Genomic DNA, 7019 nt, shown 5'->3' on the forward strand with positions numbered 1-7019 from the left:
TGGGGGCAGGGGAGGCTGCTCAGGGTAGAGCACTGGACTGGAGAATGAGAGGCCCATCCCATCACTGTGAAAAACAACAGCAACAACAGACAGCCACTGTTCTCATACAGCGTGTCTGCAAATCTGCATGTATGTGTATAAATTTGTTCTTACATCTAAGTTAACTATTGCTATAGATTTTGCTTCACAAAGAAACATAGGGGGCTGGGAAGGTGGCTCAGTGGTAGAGCGCTTGCCTTGCATGCCTGAGGTCCTGGGTTCGATTCCTCAGCACCACATAAGCAAAAAGAAAAAAGCCGGAAGTGGCACTGTGGCTCAAGTGGTAGAGCGCTAGCCTTTAGCTGAAGAGCTGAGGGACAGCGCCCAGGCCCAGAGTTCAGGACCCAAAAAATAAAAAAAAAATAAAAAAAAAAGAAAGAAACATAGGTCCGGGGCTGGGAAGGTGGCTCAGTGGTAGAGCGCTTGCCTTGCATGCCTGAGGCCCTGGGTTCGATTCCTCAGCACCACATAAGCAGAAAAAAAAAAAAAGCTGGAAGTGGTGTTATGGCTCAAGTAGTAGAGCGCTAGCCTTGAGCTGAAGAGCTGAGGGACAGTGCCCAGGCTCAGAGTTCAGGCCCCATGACTGGACCAAAAAAAAAAAAAGAAAAAGAAACATAAGTCCCATGGTTTCCCTTGTTTGCAATGACTAGTACATGTCTAGGACAAGCAGAGAAGGTCAAAGGCTATGTACATATGACCACATGAGATAATGTTAAGCAAAATGTACCCCAAGATAGGGACACAAGTGGTTTTTTTCTTTCTTGTTAGTGTTTTTAATGTACTTATAATACACTATGTGATTCTTTTGTTTCTATTGTATGTTCTTCTCCCATGGTATAAACCCTGTTTTCACTGGATTTGAAGCTGGTGCTCTGCACCTTGTATATACATTTTTGTAATTTGGGGAAGGGAAGGGATATTGGGGAATGCTTAAATGGGTATGCAGGCTGACCCATTGTGATGACAAGATGTACAGGACACTATGTTGAAAACAAACTTTACAATGTTGGGATGGTGGGGCAGGAGTAGTTGGGGAGGTGGGGAGGGAAGTGATGATGGGGGAAAACAAAGGAGGAGGTAACAATGCTCGCTACAAAATGTACTCATTACTCTACTCCTATAACTGTAACCCCTCTTACAACATTTTTACAATAAATATATATTTTAAAAATGGCAAAGCTCAACACCAACTTGCATCAAGAAAATAACGTATTTATATAAGATCTATATTTTCTTTTCCCTTCAGTAATGAAACCTTTACAAGCTTTTAAAGGCATGAGATTAAAGGGAGATTTACCTTTTTCTTTAAAAAACAGCTTACATATGTAAACTTTTGGAGATAAAAGGTATAGGTTTATAGATACTTACCATTCTCCAGGGATAGCTGAATGTACATTAGCTATCTGACGTTAAATAGTAGTAACATCAAGATATTTAATGAAGCTAAAAAAAAAGAGTCAAATCTCTCCTAATCTCTCATAATAGCACCTTTGACTTATTACCAAACTTTGATTATTTGCCAATATCATTTCCACTTTCATGAAATTAGTGCTTCCCTATTTTAGGATAATGTTCTATCTGCTACAGTGATATTAAATTTGGTGATATTATCTGATATTAAGAATAAATGAGGGGCTGGGAAGGTGGCTCAGTGGTAGAGCGCTTGCCTTGCAAGCCTGAGGCCCTGAGTTTGATTCCTCAGCACCACATAAGCCAAAAAAAAAAAAAAAAAAGAATAAATGAGCCGGAAGCTGGTGGCTCACGCCTGTAATCCTAGCTACTCAGGAGGCTGAGATCTGAGGATCGCGGTTCAAAGCCAGCTGGGGCAGGAGAGACCATGAGACTCCTATCTCCAAGAAACCACCAGAAAACCAGAAGTGGCGTTGTAGCTCAAGTGGTAGAGCGCTCGCCTTGAGCTGAAGAGCTGAGGGACAGCGCCCAGGCCCAGAGTTCAAGCCCCACGGCCGACCAAAAAAAAAAAAGATGAAAGGGCCAGGCACCAGAATAAATGAGCCGGAAGCTGGTGGCTCAGGTCTGTAATCCTAGCTACTCAGGAAACTGAGATCTGAGAATTGCGGTTCAAAGCCAGGCCGAGCAAGAAACTGTGAGAAGTGGTATAGTGGCTCAAGTGATAAGAGTGCTAGCCTTGAGCTTAAGAGCTGAGGGACTGCACCCAGGCCCAGAGTTCAAGCCCCACAACTGACAAATAAATAAATAAATGAAGGGGCTGGGAATGGGGCTTAGTGGTAGAGTGCTTGCCTAACATGCATGAAGCCCTCTGTTCAATTCCTCACTACCACATAAACAGAAAAAGCCAGAAGTAGTACTATGGCCAGGACTAGCACGCACACGCGCACGTGCACACACACACACACACACACACACACACACACACACACACACATACACACACACAGCGAGAAAGAAAAAAAGGAAAAAAGATGTGAAAAAACTATGGAGGAATGACATTGATCAAGATGTATTATACTCATAAGATGGCTTATTGAATTGAAACTCCTTTATACAACTACTTAAAATTTTTTAACAGAATAAATAATAAAGTTGTGTTTAGTCAATGATTATCCCTAATTTGCTAACAACTCTAACAACAAAAAGGTCACAGAAACTTTTAGAAGTCAAAACAATACACTCCAAAGTAATTTGCTTTTCTTTTCAGAACAAAAACAACAGATCCTATCAGCAGCCCACTCATTCCAATTTCTCCTTTCTACATCCCCCATAACTTCTTGGAACCAGCACATTCCTGGGCTGGAGTGAGTCACCTTACCCGACACCTGCATAAAACAGGATCAACCCCCAACACTCACTCCACTAAGATTTTTATCTCGCTTATTTTTCTGCACCTCTAATGATCCTAGCTTAAACACTAAATACATCATAAGAAAAAACACACACACAATTTCCTTACCCCCTAAAAAAAAGGAAATTTCCTATGTTTCACAAATTTCTTTGTTTAATATTATTTTAAGTAGTTGTACAAAGAGGTTTTAATTCAACACATCGGTTAATAAGGACAGTGCATCTTGATCAATGTTACCCTGTCACCCTTCTCTCTCATCATTCCCAACTCTATCCATCCCCTCACAAAGCAAATTATTGAATCCAGTACTGTGATACGCCCTCTTGCTGGCCTTTACCAGTTGAAAGAGTCCCAAAGTTCTTCCCAACGCATCCCTCATTACACAGACTTTACCTGGCTAGCTCATTTTCATCCTTCTCAGTGTAAAAGCTACTTCATTTATTCATTTCTAAATGCCATGCAAATACTGGGAGCAAGACATTGTGCTGTGTTGGATTGGGACAAAGAAATAAGTAAACATAAATTTGCAAAAAAAAGAACTGTGACTAACGTCAGACAAAAGTGGCTCTTGCTTATAATCCTTGCTACTCAAGTAGTTGAAATCTGAGTATCAAGGTTCAAAACCAGACAGGAAAATCTCCTGAGACTCTCATCTCCACTTAGCTAACAATTAGCTCCAATTAGCTAACAATTAGCTCCAATTAGCTAGCTTCCCCTCCCAGAAGTGGAGCTGTGACTCAAGTGGTAGAGCACTAGCCTTAAGCAAAAAGACTTAGGGTAGGTGGCTGGGAAGGTGGCTTAGTAGTAGAGTGCTTGCCTTGCATGCATGAGGCCCTCGGTTCGATTCCTCAGCACTACATAAGCAGAAAAAGCTGGAAGTGGTGGGTTCGATTCCTCAGCACCATATAAGCAGAAAAAGCTGGAAGTGGTGCTTTGGCTCAAGTGGTAGGGCGCTAGCCTTGAGCTGAAGAGCTGAGGGACAGTGTTCAGGCCCCATGACTGACAAAAAAAAGAAAGAAAAGAAAAGACTTAGGGTAGTGTTCAAGCCCCAGGACAAGAACTTTTTTTTTTTTTTTTAAGAAAGAGGGAAACTCAGCGCCTGTAGCTCTTGCCTGTAATCCTAGCTACTCAGGAGGCTGAGATCTGAGAATCACGGTTCAAAGCCAGCCTGGGCAGGAAAGTCCATGAGACTCTTACCTCCAATTAACCACAAGAAAACTGAAAGTGGTGCTGTGACTCAAGTGGTTGAGCATTAGCCTTGAGCTGAAGAACTGAGGGACAGCGCCCAGGCCCAGAGTTCAAGCCCTATGAAGGAAAACAAAGAAAGAAGGAAGGAAGGAAGGAAGGAAGGAAGGAAGGAAGGAAGGAAGGAAGGAAGGAAGGAAGGAAGGAAATGAGGGAGGGAGGAAAGGAGGGAGGGAGAAAGGGAGGGAGGGGAAAGATGGCATCTGATTACACAGTTGACTATACCTGACAAAATGTGAAAGTGAGTGGCCATCTGTTAGAGCCAATAAGAAGGCAATGGGAGGAATTTTGGAGATGAGCTGACAGTGGAGGGACAGGACATGCCAGAGCAAATGCAACAAGAGCGATCTGGCAGGTCATACCCATATTCTTCATTTTTCTGCACTTTAGCTTATGGCACTTTGAAGGTACTGCATTTTTGACAAATTGAAGGTTAGTAGAATTCCTGCATCTAGCAAGGCTAAGGACAGCACCATTTTCTCCAACAGCCTGTGCATATTTCCTTTCTCTGTGGCACATTTTGGTAGATAATGGCAAGTATTACCCTACTAATGGAGCTGGGAAGGTGGCTCAGTGGTAGAGTGCTTACCTTGCATGCATGAGGCCCTGGGTTCGATTCCTCAGTAGCACATAAGCAGAAAAAGCTGGAAGTGGTGCTGTGGCTCAAGTGGTAGAGCACTAGCCTTGAGCTGAAGAGCTGAGGGACAGCGCCCAGGCCGAGTTCAGGTCCCATGACCGGCAAAAAAAAAAAAAAAAAAACCCTACTAACACATACCTTAAATGCAACAAAAAGATTAACTGAGTAAATGTCAAGATCACCACTGTTTACTACTGTATTCAGGAGCCAGGATAGATGAGGAGACAAAGAAATTAACCTTAATACTTAATAAAAAGTGCCAGACAGGGCTGGGAATGTGGCTTAGTGGTAGAGTGCTTGCCTGGCATGCATGCATCCCTGTGTTTGATTCCTTAGTATTACATAAACAGAAAAAAAAAAAAAAAAGCCAGGAAGTGGCACAGTGGCTCAAGTAGTAGAGTGCTAGCCTTGAGCAAATGAAGCTCAGACAGTGCCCAAGCCCTGAGTTCAAACCCCAGGGCTACCAAGTAAATAAATAAATAAATAAATGTGTCAAACTAAAACATTGAAACCAGGAAGTAAAAACAGAAAAACCAAAACTACTAGCTCCCATTGCTGCCACATCTACTTTTTTTTTTTTTTTTTTTTTTGATGGGAGGAAGGTGTCCTGAGGCTTGAACTCAAGACCTGAGCTCTGCCCCTGAGTTTGTTTGCTCAAGGCTAGCACTCTACCACTTGAGCCACTGCTCTACTTCTGGCTATTTAGTGCTTAATTGAAGACAAGAGTCTCATAGACTTTCCTGACTGTTAGGTTTTTGAAAAGAGGTGGCCCAGTAAGAACAGCACCACACACGTGGTAGGTAAGGGGTAGGTTTATTCAGTAGACCTGCTGGGACCAGGCAAGGTTGGCACTCCAACGCTGGCAAAAGAGAGCATCTGGGAAAGGTGGGAGAGCTGGGAAAGAGAGAGCTGGGAAAGAGAAGGGATCTGGGAAAGAGAAGAGAAGGAAAGAGCTGAGAAAGAGCTAGAAAAGCAAAGAGAGAGCTTCTGGGCCTGGGCTAGGCCTTATCTAGGGTATGGGCGGAGAAAGGTGTGGCCACATCAAATTCAGATGTGACCTCTTCCAGGTGTCCCAGTTGCCTAGGTAACGAAGGTACTGGGTGGAGACTTTGCTGCGAGGAGGGTGGAGTCTGCACTGACCTGGATAGCTTCAAATCCTGATCCTCAGGTCTCAGCCTCCTGAATAACTTGTATTACAGGAATGAGTCAATTAGCATGGCTCACTTCTAGTTTTATGGGTTAAACTACCAGGAAATATAAAGGGCCTTCTCCTTTGAGAAGTGTTTAAAAGCTGTATACTCCTTACAATAGGCAAAGAGATAAGGAATTAATAAGAAGGTTTAACAAAGGAAAAATTCTAAAATCATAAATTGTCCCAGTGTTTTGGGTAGGTCTAGATCCTATCTCCTTCTTTCTGACCTACCAAAAAGAACATTATCTAAGTACTGGGATGTTATTCTCCTAGATCAGAAAAGTACAAAAGCTAGAGTTAGAAACTGCCATTTTATAAATTTAAGGCCTGAGGGGAAAGCTGGAAATATTTCTTTTTTGCTTGTCTTTATCTTTTTATAATGAAATAAATCTTTGTTAAACTATGAGATGCTCCTTATTGTGAAACTCCTTGAAATGCTTCTCACAAGTGGATCTCAAAGACCTGTGATTTTTCATGGAAACTAGGAAGCTAAGTGCAAACCTCCTTTTTCATTTAGGTGCACACTTCGCTCTGTTCAGTTCATAAATTATTTTTTCTCTCTCCACTAGTGAATTCATCCTTGATGATTGTCACCACACTATTAAGTGTGCTTCCCACAGCATGACCACAATTAAATTAGCCACTGGTTACACTGCTATGTTTGAAAGCCACAGAAACTTTTTCAGTTTCATTGCTCAGTGGTAGAGAACTTGAGTAGCATGCAATCCCTAGCTCCATAAAATACATCTTTATAATCTTATGGGACCATCATTGTATATATAGGTTTACTTTTGAGCCAAACATTTGGTGAGTGTACTGCATACAGTACATGACTATTTTGGGGGCGGTGGGGGGGAGCAGTCACAGAGCTTGAACTCAGGCTAGTGCTCTACCACTTTGAGTCACCACTTCTGGCATTTTCTGTTCATGGGGTACTGAGGAATCGAACCCAGGGCTTCATGCATGCTAAGTAAGCACTCTCCAACTAAGCCACATACCCAGCCCCTATGACTATATTTCTATTTTCCCATACACTTTAAATAATCACTACATTATTTACAATTAAGAATATAACACAAATACTA

Source organism: Dipodomys merriami, unplaced genomic scaffold (genome assembly GCF_024711535.1).
Source record: "Dipodomys merriami isolate MVZ:Mamm:240054 unplaced genomic scaffold, mDipMer1.0.p SCAF_15, whole genome shotgun sequence".
Classification (NCBI taxonomy): domain Eukaryota; kingdom Metazoa; phylum Chordata; class Mammalia; order Rodentia; family Heteromyidae; genus Dipodomys; species Dipodomys merriami.